Source organism: Bos indicus x Bos taurus, chromosome 18 (genome assembly GCF_003369695.1).
Source record: "Bos indicus x Bos taurus breed Angus x Brahman F1 hybrid chromosome 18, Bos_hybrid_MaternalHap_v2.0, whole genome shotgun sequence".
In the NCBI taxonomy this organism is placed as follows: Eukaryota; Metazoa; Chordata; class Mammalia; order Artiodactyla; family Bovidae; genus Bos; species Bos indicus x Bos taurus.
The window spans coordinates 21,535,620-21,552,374 of record NC_040093.1 but is presented as its reverse complement, the minus strand read 5'-3'; the positions used below and the strand labels follow the sequence as shown (position 1 = coordinate 21,552,374).

Here is a 16,755-nt window from a genome sequence, read left to right as displayed (position 1 = left end):
AGAAAACTTTGTAAGGAAAAATTCATAGATAACTACAAGGATTACAGGTGACGTGGTGCAGCTTTCAGATACTCTAGTTCTTTTCAGAGTCGTCTACATTTAGTTATTATTCTCCAAGGTGTCTGGGGTCCAGGCCTGGGCCAGGGTCCAGCCAGGCCACAGCAGCTCAGGAAATCCAATTTGCGTGCATCAGAATGGATATGAGAGATGGACCATAAAGAAGGCTGAGCGCCAAAGAATTGATGCTTTTGAACTGTGGTGCTGGAGAACTCCTGAGAGTCCCTTGGACAACAAGGAGATCAAACCAGCCAATCCTAAAAGAAATCAACCCTGAATATTCACTGGAAGGACTGGTGCTGAAGCTAAAGCTCCAACACTTGGGCTACCTGATGCGAAGAACTGACTCATTGAAAAAGACCCTGATGCTGGGAAAGATTGAGGGCAAAAGGAGAATGGGGAGACAGAGGATGAGACGGTTGATGGCATCACTGACTCAATGGACATGAGTTGGAGCAAACTTCAGGAGATAGTGAAGGACAGGGAAGCCTGGCATGCTGCAGTCCATGGGGTCACAAAGAGTTGGACACAACTTAGCGACTGAACAACAATAACCCATTGAATAATGACTCTCTATTCTTCCCTCCTCCTAGCCCCTGGGAATTGCTATTCTACTTTCTATCTCTATGGATTTACCTATTCTAGGTACCTCAAACAATGTTCATCCCTTAGTGTCTGTCTTATTTCACTTAGCCTGATATGTCTTCAAGGTTTGTCCAAATTGACACACCCACCCTACTTTTACCTCCATTTTCAATGAACTTAGGATGGACAGGGTTGTGCCCACTTCAAACTGAAAAAACAGAGGCTCACAAGGGTAGAGCAGGGACTTTTCCTTGGGTTGACTGAGTCCATCCCTTGCTGTCGGCCATCAGTGGTCCAGAGTCAGACAACAAGTATTGACCTGGCCTCTTTGCTGTGCTTATCTACGCTAAAATTAAGTGACTAAGCATCTCCCTCACCAAAACCAGAGAATAAAAGTTGCATTTCAACCAAAAACTTTCTTTTTAAAAAAATATTTACTTATTTGGCTGTGTTGGGTCTTAGTTGCAGCACTTGGGGTCTTATGTTGCAGCACATGGACTCTCTACTTGAGGCACAGGGGCTTAGTTGCTCTGTGGTATGTGGGATCTTAACTTCCCCAACCAGGGATTGAACCTGCATCCCCTGCCCAGCAAGGTGGATTCTTAACTGCTGGACCACCATGGACGTCTGCCTCCTGCAACCCAAAAAACACTTTGTTGAGGTCAGTAGGGTCTGGCATAAGAATCCACTCTTTCTGGGCAGTGGGTCCCCAGCCCGACCATTTCCAAAGCACAGCTCTGCACCCTGGCTCTCCAACCTTCCTCCCCACCTGTGGGCAGAAGTAAGCAGACACCCTTGCCCACAACCAGCCCACCACCCACCCCACGTGCTGCCCTCCCCCTGCAGCATTACTCTCGGCTGAGTAAGCAGCCTGAGTGCAGCCTTGTCGAGAGCCTTCTTACCTCCTCCTTCCAGATGCATCCTCACGGGGGATGTGGTGAGAGCTGGGGCAGCAGGGTCTAACTGTCCCCAGAACAGGTCTTCTCCTAATGCTGGCCTTTTGCTCCTGCCCTGAGAAGCATTCTCACTCTGAAAGATGTCACAGGTGGATTGTGAAAAGCCTACCCCTATTAAGGGTACATTTTCCAGTGTGCAGGTTTCTTAAAAAACTAAAAATAGAACTAGCATATGATCCAGCAATTCCACTCCTAGATATATATTCAAAACAAACAAAAATAAACCCTAATTCAAAAGATACATGCATTCCTATGTTCACAGCAGCATTATTTACAACAGCCAAGATATGGAAGCAACCTAAGTGTCCATCAACAGATGAATGAATAAATAAGATGTGGTTCGGACTTCCCTGGTGGTCCAGTGGCTGAGAATCCGCCTGCCCATGCAGCGGACATGGCTTCAATTCGTGGTCTGGGATGATTCCACGTGCCTTGAGGCAACTAAGTCCGTGCGCCACAACTGCTGAAGCCTGTGCGCCTAAAGCAGGTTCTCCGCAACAAGAGAAGCCACCGCAAAGAGAAGCCTGCGCACCGCAACAAAGAGAGCCCCCACTCACAACCGGAGAAGGCCCACGCACAGCAATGAGGACTCGGCACAGCCAAAAACAATAAAAAAAATAAACGTTAAAAACTTCTTAAAAAGTTATACATATATATGCTGCTGCTGCTAAGTCACTTCAGTCGTGTCCGACTCTGTGTGACCCCAAAGATGGCAGCCCACCAGGCTCCCCCGTCCCTGGGATTCTCCAGGCAAGAACACTGGAGTGGGTTGCCATTTCCTTCTCCAATGCATGAAAGTGAAAAGTGAAACGGAAGTCGCTCAGTCGTGTCCAACTCCCAGCGACCCCATGGACTGCAGCCTACCAGGCTCTGCCGTCCATGGGATTTTCCAGGCAAGAGTACTGGAGTGGGGTGCCATTGCCTTCTCCGATACATGTGTGTGTGTGTGTGTGTGTGTGTGTGTGTGAGATGATACACACACACACACACACACAATGGAATACTGCTCAGCCACAAAAAGAATGGAATTTTGCCATTTTCAGAAACCTAGATGCACTTGGAGAGAATTATGCTCAGTGAAATAACTCAAAGAAAGACAAATACTGTATGATATCACTTCTATGTGGAATCTAAAAAATACAACAAGCTAGTGAATACAACAAAAAATAGACTCACAGGTATAGAGAACAAACCAGTGGCTACCAGTGGGGACAGGGAAGGGAGAGGGGCAATTTAGGGGTAGGAGAGTAAAAGGTACAAACTATCATGCCTAAAATACGCTACAATGACATATTGCGCAACATGGGAATTATAGCCAACATTTTATAACAACTATAAATGGAGTACGACCTTTGAAAATTGCGAATCACTATACTGTACACTTGTAATATATGTAATATTGTATAGCAACTATACTATGATTATAAAAAAAATAAAGGTACACTTTTCATGACCCAATCACAACAGTTCCTTAAGTTGATGGAGTCCTTCTAAACAAGTCTAATACCTGCTAACAACACACACCTCGTAGAATACATTACCTGTGAACTGATGCTAGGCAATTATCAAGTTTCTCTCTATTTAAGACAACACATTACATCACTACTGTGGCACAGTCACTGTAGTGACTTAGAAAATGGTCATTTTTGTCCTTCTGTGTATTTCACTTTGATCCCAGCATACCCAGACAGGCCTCTTCCTGCAATGCCCATCTTTGCCCAAACCTCTCCCACCATCACCCAGGCTTCCCAGCTGGCACTAGTGGTAAAGAACCCACTTGCCAATGCAGGAGACATAAGAGATGCAGGCTCGATCCCTGGGTCTGGAAGATTCCCCTGGAGACGGAAATGGCAACCCACTCCAGTATTCTTGCCTGGGAAATTCCAAGGACTGGGGAGCCTTGTGGACTACAGTCCACGGGATCACAAAGAACCAGATGTGACTGAGCATGAACTTGAAAAAAAACAAAACCAAAAACCTCCCATCACCCCCAGCTTGGACAACCATGGGGCCTCTTCACTACCCTCCCTGCTTTCACTCTTGCCCTCTTTGAGTCCATTCTCCCCAAAGCCAGAGTGACCTTTTTAAAAATTGATATTTATGTATTTGTTTGTTTGTTTGCTGTGCCGGGTCTTAGTTGTGGTATGGGGGTTTTCCATCTTCACTGGGGCATGCAGGTTCTTCAGCTGTGGCATGTGGGACCTTGTTCCCTGACCAGGTATCAAACCCAGACCCCCTGCGTTGGAGGCAGGGAGTCTTAGCCACTGGACCACCAGGGAAGTCCCCAGAGTGACCTTTCAAATATGTAAATCATTCCATGTGTAAATCATTCCCTGCTTCAGAAGCTCCAACGGCTTTACACGACAACTAGCCTCACCTCAAGCCCCCATGGCCTACAGTGCCCTGCGTGGTGCCAGTCAGCAGCCTCCTGTCCTTGACCTGCTCCAGGCCCATGGCTTCCCCCTCTCCCTCAAACACCCACCCCAGGGTCTTTGCACTGGCACACCCTCCCCCAGTTCTCTGCCCAGCCAGGTCCTTCTCATTCCCCAAAGCCACAGCACTCGTCACCTGCTCAGAGAGACCTTCCCTAACTGGTCCTAACAGTTGAAGTAGCCCTCACTTGCACATCACCCTGATTTATCTCTTTGTGCTTCTTATCAATATCTGAAATTATTTTATCTATCTCTTTCTCTTTATTTAATTTTTTTGGGGGCAGGACCTTCATTCCCTGACCAGGGATTGAACCTGGGCCATGGCAGTGACAGGGATAATGACCACTGGACTGCCAGGGAATTCCCTGCAGTTATTTTATTTTTGTTTTATGTTTACAGTATCTGAAATTGTTGTGTTTTCTATACACATTTACTCTCCAAGGAGAGAAGCTTAGTGTGTGTTGATAATGGTGGTATCCCCAGGGACTGTCATAGATTAGGGGCTCAATAATGCTTGTTGACTGACTGACGGAATAGTCTTTTTCTCAACTTAAATCCTCCTTTCACTCTAACTCTCACTCAACCTCTGTCCTATGGTTCTCCTTGAAGGGACTGTCCTGGGCTGTGGGCTTCACGTCACCCCTGCCCCCTCACACACACCCCACTGCAGTCAGACTCCGTCCCTTTGCTCTTCTGCAGCTGGTCTCACCAGGACCCCTCACCCTAGGGCTCCAGAGCTTCAGCCCCACCTCAGCTCAAGCTGCCTGCAGGCCCTGGCATATGAAAACCCAGCCCATTGCTACTAGAATCTGTGCCCCCTCCCCAAGCCTGGCTCCACCTACTGGGCTCCCCACTCCCCTCCTTGCCCAAGCCAGAAGGTCAGGAACCTGAGGCGGATGCTTCCTGTGCCCTAGCTGCGTCCCCCAGACACACCTGATTTCAGCACAGCAGTCCCACCTCCAAGGCACCCCTCAGTACTCACCAGATTTTTCAGTCGTCACAGGAGACCACTCAAGCAGGGGACGGAGGGACAACACCCTAGGGCCTGGGTGACAGTTCATTCCGTGTGTCAACCTGACTGGGCCATGAAGTACCCAGATACTTGGTCACACATTACCCTGGGTGTATCTGTGGGGTGTTTCTGGGTGACATTAACACTTGAGTTGGTAGACTGAGTAAAGAAGATGGTCCTCCCCAATGTGGGCAGCCCTCGTCCAGTTTTTTGAAGGTCGGAATGGAACAAAAAGGCTGACACTCTTGAGAGTGAGAGAGAATTCCTCTTGTCCGTTTGAGTTGAGAACACGGGGTTTTTTGTTCCTGCCTTTGGATTTTAACTGAACCATCAGCTTCTCCTGGGGCTTGTGCCTGCTGGTTTTCAGTGGTCTTCTACCCCCATTGGCTGTCCTGGCTCCAGCTGGCTGACTGCAGATCTTGTGATAATCATGTGAGCCTCCATAATCATATGAACCAGTTCATCATAAAATCTCTCTCTCTATTGATACACACACACACACACACACACACACACACACATAGTTGCTGTTGTTATTTAGTCGCTAAGTCATATCCAACTCTTTGGTGACTGCATGGTCTGTAGCCTGCCAGGCTCCTGTCTCCATGGGATTTCCCAGGCAAGAATACTGGAGTGGGTTGTCATTTCCTACTCCAGGATATCTTCCCAACCCAGGGTCTCCTGCATTGGCAGGTGGATTCTTTACCACTGAGCCACCAGGGAAGACCTATATATACATATATATATATATATGTATACATTCTTATTTTTGTTACATGTTACAGATATAGATATTTAGCATATATGAGAGATGTATATGAGATTAATTATAATGAATATTTGACATATTTATATTAAATATAATATAAATATAATATTTACATAGTCCATTGATTCTAGAAAACCCTAATACAGGCAACCATCAACCACTGGGACATGGGAGCTAGTGGATAAATGCCCCAGCTACCTGTCCTCCTGAGGGACGATTCAGGTGAGTATTCCACGTGGCTTCTCTGCCTGCTGAAGTCACCAGCTCAATCACACACCTTCACAGGAGTCTCTTCCTTCCCTGGGTCCTCCCTCTGCTTCCTGGGCCTGGTCCTACACCTCTAACTGAGTCTCAGGCTTGCTTTTGGCAGAAGCCAGCTTGGGTACCTCCTAGATGTCTCCCATCCCTGCAACAAATACATCCACTCAGTCCCCAGGCTGGTGGATTCTACTCCTAGGTCCCTCTGACTCTGTCTGTATTAGTTTCCTGTGGCTGCTGTAACAAGTAACCACAAACCCTGAGTACAAAGGGTGGGGGATGGGATAGGGTTAAAATGACACAAATGTGTTCTCTTACAGTTTTGGGGTAGAAGTTAGAAATCAGTGTAAAACAACAGAATGATCTCTGTTTGTTTCCAAGGCAAACCATTCAATATCACAGTAATCCAAGTCTATGCCCCAACCAGTAACGCTGAAGAAGCTGAAGTTGAACAGTTCTATGAAGACCTACAAGACCTTTTAGAACTAACACCCAAAAAAGATGTCCTTTTCGTTACAGGGGACTGGAATGCAAAAGTAGGAAGTCAAGAAACACCTGGAGTAACAGGCAAATTTGGCATTGGAATACGGAATGAAGCAGGGCAAAGACTAATAGAGTTTTGCCAAGAAAATGCACTGGTCATAACAAACACCCTCTTCCAACAACACAAGAGAAGACTGTATACATGGACATCACCAGATGGTCAACACCGAAATCAGATTGATTATATTCTTTGCAGCCAAAGATGGAGAAGCTCTATACAGTCAGCAAAAACAAGACCAGGAGCTGACTGTGGCTCAGACCATGAACTCCTTATTGCCAAATTCAGACTTAAATTGAAGAAAGTAGGGAAAACCACTAGACCATTCAGGTATGACCTAAATCAAATCCTTTATGATTATACAGTGGAACTGAGAAATAGATTTAAGGGCCTAGATCTGATAGATAGAGTGCCTGATGAATGAGGTCCATGACATTGTACAGGAGACAGGGATCAAGACCATCCCCATGGAAAAGAAATGCAAAAGAGCAAAATGGCTGCCTGGGGAGGCCTTATAAATAGCTGTGAAAAGAAGAGAAGCAAAAAGCAAAGGAGAAAAGGAAAGATATAAGCATCTGAATGCAGAGTTCCAAAGAACAGCAAGAAGAGATAAAAAAGCCTTCTTCAGAGATCAATGCAAAGAAATAAAGGAAAACAACAGAATGGGAAAGACTAGGGATCTCTTCAAGAAAATCAGAGATACCAAAGGAACATTTCATGCAAAGATGAGCTCGATAAAGGACAGAAATGGTATGGACCTAACAGAAGCAGAAGATATTAAGAAGAGATGGCAAGAATACACAGAAGAACTGTACAAAAAAGATCTTCATGACCCAGATAATCACGATGGTGTGATCACTGACCTAGAGCCAGACATCCTGGAATGTGAAGTCAAGTGGGCCTTAGAAAGCATCACTACGAACAAAGCTAGTGGAGGTGATGGAATTCCAGTTGAGCTATTCCAAATCCTGAAAGATGATGCTGTGAAAGTGCTACACTCAATATGCCAGCAAATTTGGAAAACTCAGCAGTGGCCACAAGACTGGAAAAGGTCAGTTTTCATTCCAATCCCAAAGAAAGGCAATGCCAAAGAATGCTCAAACTACCACACAATTGCACTCATCTCACACGCTAGTAAAGTAATGCTCAAAATTCTCCAAGCCAGCCTTCAGCAATATGTGAACTGTGAACTTCCTGACGCTCAAGCTGGTTTTAGAAAAGGCAGAGGAACCAGAGATCAAATTGCCAACATCCGTTGGATCATCGAAAAAGCAAGAGAGTTCCAGAAAAACATCTATTTCTGCTTTATTGACTATGCCAAAGCCTTTGACTGTGTGGATCACAATAAACTGTGGAAAATTCTGAAAGAGATGGGAATAACAGACCACCTGATCTGCCTCTTGAGAGATTTGTATGCAGGTCAGGAAGCAACAGTTAGAACTGGACATGGAACAACAGACTGGTTCCAAATAGGAAAAGGAGTACGTCAAGGCTGTATATTGTCACCCTGTTTATTTAACTTATATGCAGAGTACATCATGAGAAACGCTGGACTGGAGGAAGCACAAGCTAGAGTCAAGATTGCCGGGAGAAATATCAATAACCTCAGATATGCAGATGACACCACCCTTATGGCAGAAAGTGAAGAGGAACTAAAAAGCCTCTTGATGAAAGTGAAAGTGGAGAGTGAAAAAGTTGGCTTAAAGCTCAACATTCAGAAAACGAAGATCATGGCATCCGGTCCCATCACTTCATGGGAAATAGATGGGGAAACAGTGGAAACAGTGTCAGACTTTATTTTTCTGGGCTCCAAAATCACTACAGATGGTGACTGCAGCCATGAAATTAAAAGACGCTTACTCCTTGGAAGGAAAGTTATGACCAACCTAGATAGCATATTCAAAAGCAGAGACATTACTTTGCCAACAAAGGTTCATCTAGTCAAGGCTATGGTTTTTCCTGTGGTCATGTATGGATGTGAGAGTTGGACTGTGAAGAAGGCTGAGCCCTGAAGAATTGATGCTTTTGAACTGTGGTGTTGGAGAAGATTCTTGAGAGTCCCTTGGACTGCAAGGGGATCCAACCAGTCCATTCTGAAGGAGATCAGCCCTGGGATTTCTTTGGAAGGAATGATGCTAAAGCTGAAACTCCAGTACTTGGGCCACCTCATGGGAAGAATTGACTCATTGGAAAATACTCTGATGCTGGGAGGGATTGGGGGCAAGAGGAGAAGGGGACGACAGAGGATGAGATGGCTGGATGGCATCACTGACTCAATGGACGTGAGTCTCAGTGAACTCCCGGAATTGGTGATGGACAGGGAGGCCTGGCGTGCTGCAATTCATGGGGTCACAAAGAGTCGGACACGACTGAGTGACTGATCTGATCTGATCTGAACAGGGAAGTGCTCAGTAGATAACTGTAGAATAACGAATATGCCCTCGTGCTTAAGGAAATCAACACTGAATATTCATTGGAAGGACTGATGCTGAAGCTGAAGCTCCAATACTTTGGCTACCTGATTCGAAAAGCTGATTCATTAGAAAAGACCCTAATGCTGGGAAAGATTGAAGGCAAGAGGAGAAGGGGACGACAGAGAATGAGATGGTTGGATGGCATCACCGACTCAATGGACATGAGTTTGAAAAAACCCTGGGAGATGGTGAAGGACAGGGAAGCCTGGTGTGTTGCAGTTCATGAGGTCACTGAGTTGGACACGACTGAGTGACAGAACAACAACCTCAAGCTTAAGAAAGCATCACACATTTCATTTTCTGAGCAGAGCCCCCAAATCACCAAGTTTTGAAATATAAATATGGGTTAAAGTTGTATCAAGATGAGTCCTTCGATTTAGAATTCAAGATTGTTTGGTCTATTCTAGCAAAGGACAGACAGGAAAAAAGATGCGCTGTCTGCATCTTAAGGGCAGATTCACTAGTCCCTGATTTATACACCGTTTGCTGCAAGCACTCAGCAGCCTTCTGTAGCTGGGATACCTGCATCCATCTGCACACACCTGCATGCCCTGTATCCCAGCTCATCAATACTACTGTGGGCTGGACTTCTGTGCTGGTCCAGTGGTTAAGATTCCATGCTCCCAACGCAGGGTCACTGGTTCAATCCCTGGTTGGGGAACCAAGATCGCACATGCAGCCAAATAAATGAATAAAATAAAGAAATGTTATAAAAAATATTTGATATTAAAAATTCTCATGTGAGTGAGTGAGTGAAAGCTGCTCAGTTGTGTCTGACTCTTTGCGACCCCATGGACTATACAATTTTGCACTTTCCAGATTGGAAAGTGCATCATCACATTGGTCCATCGTCACACACTAACACACATTACCTTTAGAATCAAGCAAAGGATGAAATTTTTAAATGTGTGGAGAAACAACTGATCATTTAGCAGCAGTTCCCCAAAAATCCACTGTGCTGCTAGACTCGGCACCACTGGGGCACCGGGCAGTGGGCAAGACTCTTCTCTCCTGAGACATGTCATGAACTTAAGAAGCTAGAGCACCAACGTGTGGCACTCAGCCCAGAGGCCGGAGGACAGTGGAGTGGATGGCCAGGAGAATGAGGTCCATGGTGGGAAGTCTCATGTCCTGGGAGAAGCCTTATGGGGATTTCAGTTGCTATTTTAATACTACTTTCCCTTCACTGTGTGTGTGTGTGTGCCCCTTCATGGTACTGAAGCAAATGACTTGCTAAAGGAACAACCTCTTGTCTTCTTCAAAGACAGAGACAGAGGTTTGTGCCTGAGCACCGATGCACTTGTGAGAGGTAGGCCCCAACCCCATCACCCTTCCTGAGAAGCTTCCCCCAGGCGCACTGGCTCTGGGAGGGGCCACTTCAGAGACCAGCTCAGAGCCCAGCATCCATCAGTGACACTGACTGAATCTTGAAGGATGACAGATGAAATTCAAGCATCGTCTCTAACCCTGAATGTGGCAAAGCCTCGTAGCGGTTATGAGCATTAAGGAGCAGAATTGTGCCTGAGGACTGTCCCAAGGGAGAGGGTACTATGCTGGTTGATGGTTACTTTCAATCAGTTCAGTCACTCAGTCACGTCTGACTCTTTGTGACCCCATGGACTGCAGCACACCAGGCTTCCCTGTCCATTACCAACTCCTGGAGCTTGCTCAAACTCATGTCCATCACGTTGGTGATGCCATTAATCCTACAATATTTAGATAGCATTATGAACCCCCCGAAGTGATCTGTAAAGCTCACTCCACACACAGGACTTGTTTGAGAAGGTGGTTTCATCCCCTTGGAGATGAGGTTGTGTCCAGGTATTCCTGAATTAAAAGAGGGTCCAGGTCTGGGCCGCCTGGCTTTCCCTCCTGCTTGGTGCCAGGCTGACCACACCTTTCTATAGAAAAGAGATTCTAAAAGGGGGGAGCACACCATATAAAGTGGGTACAGCTTTCAACTGTCATCTTACAACCAATTTAGAAGCAGCGGTGTGTCCTGGGGGTGATGAATTCATCATCAAATCCAACACCACCTGGACGGTGGGTGTGAATATGGCTGGATTTTCCATTTCTGTGGCTGTAAACCAGTAAGCTGTGAAACGAGAAGTCTCAAGTAGCTGCAAGAGACAACCGCTAGACTCTACAAATAGAAGGCTATTAATTCACTCTGATGCTCTGTCCCCAAAGCTGGAAGCCTCCTTCTGGAGGGTCCCTGCACTCTCTTCTCCCAAGGTCTATTTTTTCCACCTCAGAATCTCCTTCAGTCCATGCTGGTTCAAACCCTGGCTGCCTGGATGGGCAGAGAGTCTCTGCCTTCACCTTGTACAACATTTTATAAAACATCAAGGAGAGGAAACATCAGGGAAAGCACCTCTGGTGTGGTACAACTGAGTGGGGGAGGGATTGGCCAAAGCCTCCTTTATAAATTTACATCTGATCCTGTTTTCACTTTGTCCTAAAACCTCGCAGTCGGAGGTGACTCATTTGGTAAAGAATCCACCTGCAATGCAGGAGGCCCAGGTTCAATCCCTGGGTTGGGAAGATCCCCGGGAGAAGGGAACAGCTATCCTCTCCAGTATTCTTGCCTGGAGAATACCATGGACAGAGGAACCTGGTGGACTACATCCATGGGGTTGCAAAGAGTCAGACATGACTGAGTGACTAACACTAACACTAAAACCTCTGATCCTCTCCCCCGGGAGACCCTACTACAAACTCTCTAGGTTCATTCCAAGTTGGAACCTGATGAATTCTTGCAGCCTCTGAACCCACCATGCACACTCACGTCTCCTCACTCTGCACTAACTGCCCCTTGTTTAGAAAATCCTCCCCCACTACTTCATTCTAATAAATTTTCCTCATTCTGGAAAACTCAGAGCCATGTCACCTCCCCAGTGAGGCCTCTCTCTCCAGGCTGCTGCTTTGAAATTTACAGTGCGTCCTCTATATTCTCTGCAAACACACACCACTTCTGCCGTCTCTTGTGAGCTTCTTAAAGAGAAGAGACGGGGCTTTTATATCTTTGCATCCCTGGCTATTCACACTCCCCTGAAGAAGGAAATGGCAGCCCACTCCAGTATTCTTGCCTGGAGTATCCTGTGGACAGAGGAGTCTGGCAGGCTACAGTCCATGGGGTCACAAAGAGTCAGACACAACTGAGCGACTCACACTTACTTGCATTCAACCCAGTAAAGGCCCAGAGAAGGCAATGGCACCCCACTCCAGTACTCTTGCCTGGAAAATCCCATGGATGGAGGAGCCTGGTAGGCTGCAGTCCATGGGGTCCTAAGAGTCGGACACGACTGAGCGACTTCCCTTTCACTTTTCACTTTCATGCATTGGAGAAGGAAATGGCAACCCACTCCAGTGTTCTTGCCTGGAGAATCCCAGGGACGGCGGAGCCTGGTGGGCTGCTGCCTATGGGGTCGCACAGAGTCGGACACGACTGAAGCGACTTAGCAGCGGTAGCAGCAGCAGTAAAGGCCAGGTGCTCAAATCCCACCTGAGGAACTGAACAAGGTGTTTGGGAAAGTGCTGTGTGAGGACCCATGCTGCACCCTGTGACCCTCAGTAAAATTTTCAAGGTCAAGCAGGCGGATGCTCTTGCAGAGGCAGCTTCCTTTGCCTCTGAGATTCCTGGCAGGCCAGTATCCATCCCATCACCCTCTATTCCCTACATTTCATGGGCCCTGCACCCGGGGCTGGAGCTGTGCAGAGAGTAGATGCGTTGAAGGGGCTGAGGACACTTCTGCATCCTCCCATGGAGTTCTATAGACCTGCATGGGCTCCTCCTAAGCCAAAGCCCAGGCCTGCGGTGGCCACACACTGTCCCTTCTGCCCCTGACTCCCCAGCCGGGCTGGAGGCTATAGCAGAGCCAACAGCAATGCTGTGCACCCGAGCTAGCATCCAGGGTAGTGTGTGGGCCTTAGGGACCTGAGCAGTGTGCCCCTGTCCCCTGCAGCCCTCTCTCCTCTAACTGACTCATCCTCCAGCCTTCCCTCCACTCACACCCCTGCAACGGGCAGTATTTCCACACCTTTGCACGTGCCGTGCTCCCTGCCTGCAAGTCCTCCTCCACTTGGCCAGTTCTGCCTGGTCCCCAGTGGCCCTCACAGAGTCCCTCCCTCTGTGGCCTCAGTCCCAAGTCCCCTCCCCTGGCAGGCTCCCCACTACCCACCACTCAGGGGTAATGACTTGCTTCTTTTCTGGTTCTTTATTCCACTCGTATGTGGGGTCCTGAGGACAAGGATGACCTCTGTGTCTCAGGCTTCCCCCAGGACTGGGGCAGTGCTCTGCAAGCAACAAGTGCTCAGTGTGTGCTCATGAGCGCAAGGTCGGATGTTGAGAATGGTGGGGAAAGCACCTACAAAAACAGTTACGCGCTCTGTGTTTTTTTCTCAGGAAAAGCAGGTATAAAAGGCTTCCTTTTTCTAAAGAAACATTTGCAAATCTTTTGCCAAAAATCTGTTATTGAGCACATACAATGATTGCAAATGCTCTGGATGTGCAGAAAGGTGAACCTGTTTAAGATATTCATTAACCACCCAGACTGATAATGGGGTTATTGAACAGGCTTCTCAGCAGAGACACCCAGACTTGGTGGGGCTGAGCCTCGCTTCTCTCTCTTTTTTTTAAAGCTACACCTTTCACCCAATGAGAGGTCACTCTCTTTTCCATTCTCATTTAACCACAACACTTCTTTTTAACCAAGCAGCAGGAGAGAAGGCCACTGAAATTTATTTCCAAAGTGTTTTGCAGGTTGGAATAGGAGGCAACGTGGTGCTTAAAGGCACTACTGCTTCTGGCATGGCATCTAAGCCAAACTACTATTTAAATTTTTGGTCTTTTAAAAGACACACGATAGGGACTTCCCATGAGGTCCAGTGGTTTAGATCCCATGCTTCCAAGGCAGGGGGTGGCACGGGTTTGATACCTGGCTGGGGAGCTAAGAACCTACAGGCTGTGCAGCACAGCCAAGAAAATATTTTTGAGAAATAAACTTTAAACAAACACTTAAAAAAAAAAAAGACACAGTACATTTAAAGTCTCGGTTCTGGGCTTCCCTGGTGGTCCAGAGGTTAAGAATCCATCTGCCAACGCAGGGCACATAAGTTTGATCCCTGGTCCAGGAAGATTTCACATGCCTCAGGGCAACTAAGCCCGTGTGCCACAACTACTGAGCCTGCGTTCTAGAGCTCAGCCTCTGCGACCAGAGAAGCCACCCCAGTGAGAAGCCCATGCACCACAAGGAGTAGGCCCTGCTCACTGTAACTAGAGAAAGTTCATGCGTGGCAATGCAGACCCAGCACAGCCAAAAAAATCCATTTTTTTTTAATTTAAAAAATAAATAAATAAAAATTTAAAAATAAAATAAAATTTCAGTTCCAAGAAGTGCAGGTCTCTATTACAAAAGACCGTGTCCAACAAAATGACCTGTTGCATCTTGCTTCTTCCTGAGCAGAGGGGGGCCGAGCGTGGCCTAGGAGAAGGAGCTGGTCAAACTCCCTCCTTGGATGACTGTGTTTCAGAGGCTTCCCTCTTTCTGTGCAAGAGAACAACAAACCACCAGACCAGACTCCAACAGCTCAAACGAAGCAGCTGTCTTTCTCACTCAACACCCTCCTTTCCCAGATGAAGGACACTGATTCATGGAGGGGGGACACATATTTGAGGCCATTTTTCATACACTGACAAGAAGTAAATTAGGAAATCATGTAAGTACAATACCCAAGTCATCCCTTCCTATTGATCACATGTAATTTACATCTTACAGAGATGTGAATTCTTGCATTCTCACTCCACAAGGAAAATCTCAATGATTTATTCATTTCAAATGAAAAATAGAAGGTAGATGAGAAGAATGACTTCACAGACGCATCGTTCTCGGGGCACTGGTGCGAGGCTGTCTCGCACACTGCCCGAAGGGCTCCGTGTGCAAGTCCCTCTAATTAACAAGGTGAATCAGGCGGCAGCTCTCTAATTAGTGAGCATGACAAGCCAGTGGAAACAGGCAGGCAGACTGGTACACAGAGCTGGCCAACAAAGGCTCGGCACATTTCAAGTGAAAAATGCAGATTTCTTCTAAATAACTATTAAAAGTAAGACTGTTAGGGGGAAGAGAACACCTCATTTTAATTCGCACGTTTCATGTGTATTCTTCCTTCATTCTCAGGGATCACCAGCTCCTTTGGTAAGATAGGGTGTGTGTCAGCCCTTTGTACAACCTTTCCAGGCAGAGCATTGCTGAAAACACAGGCATTTTTGCTTGAAATAAGAATCAACATCTTAGTTTGGGATTTATGATCAATTTGTGTGTGTTTTAGTCTAGTAAGCAGTATCTGCCATTTATCTTTATTTTTTCTTCTTCCAGAACTCAGAGGTGTCTGACGGGAAACTCTCCGGAGACTTTGCTCAGTGCTGTTCAGTCCCTCGGGAAACACTGCAAGGAGCCCCCACAGGACAGAAACTACTAGCACCTCCTCCCTCCAGAGAGGGGCAGAGCCCCTGCATGGTCACACCTGGTTACCAGCTCGATCTCAAGGTGAGCCTAGACTGCCGCTGGACACAGGCTTGGCCCCCTGGTTATTGCCCTGGTTTTACCAGTCTTTGCTCATCTGCCATCTTTATCTGTCTCTGCTATCTTGAGGGCAGCAGTCAGGCCAGCTCCCCTCTGCATGAGCCAAGCTCCGTAGGTGCAGCCTGCAGTCACCCACAGCACAGCAGCATGTCTCTGGGGACACCATCATGCACGTTCACCTCCTAAGCAATGGCTCCCAAGGACTGGGCTTGCTGCCCGACGGGTTGGGCTTCACCAAGAATGGTGAACAGCCTCTTTTCCATTCTAGCTGCTTGCAGTGTCTCCCGAAAGGTATTTTCTTTCAGCATCAGGGACTTGTTATCAGGTAGCTGCTAAGAGAGTCTTGTGAGTGGAGAACATACTGACTCAGATTCAGCTACAACAGTGGTTCCCAACCTTTTTGCCACCAGGGACCAGTTTTGTGGAAGACAATTTTTCCACAGACCTGTGGAGGAGGGGTGGCGGGTGGTTTGGGATGATTCAAGTGCACTACATTTATTGGGCACTTTGTTTATATTATTATTATGGCAGCTTCACCTTAGATCATCAGGCATTAGATCCTCGAGGTTGGGGACCCCTGACATAGAACACACGTCTACTGAATCTGAACACCGTGCTGGACACTTCCTCTGGAGCAGGCACTGATGCTACTGTTTACAATTTATGGTCAGGAGTGGTAGAGAGGGTGTCCTGGGTCCCTCAGCTGACAGATGCTGCTGGAAGCAGATGATGAACTCTGGGTTTATACCCCAACCTGAAGTCTCCCCTCCTCTCTTTACCAAGACTTACAAGTTCTGATCCACAGACCAAAAGATGTCACTTCATAAATCTCACTGCTTTTCCCATATAAGCAAACTCTAAGACCTGTGAGCAGTTCAACAGTTGCTTACAAAGAATAGTCTTCCTGCCTGTCTGGAGAGAAATAAGAGGGATAGCTTAGAAATATGGGGATCCTTGTAAGGGTACCTGTTCCCTGCATTTCACTGTTCCTGAAAGACTGAACCTTGTGAAAGATTATTTCCAGGCAATATAAGTGAAAAAGATCTGAAAAGCAATCATGGGGGTGGGAGGCAGTCATGAAAGAGAAGTC

At 46.9% G+C, this 16,755-nt stretch overlaps 1 long non-coding RNA gene across 1 annotated transcript in view; it reads right to left on the bottom strand.

Annotated features, from left to right (window-relative positions):
• Window positions 1-1,546: 1,546 nt before the first annotated feature.
• Window positions 1,547-16,755, bottom strand: part of LOC113876582 — a 188,938-nt gene continuing 173,729 nt past the window's right edge. Inside the window, exon 4 of the long non-coding RNA XR_003506531.1 lies at window positions 1,547-1,671. This is a non-coding gene — a long non-coding RNA (uncharacterized LOC113876582). The remainder of the gene's footprint in view (window positions 1,672-16,755) is intronic.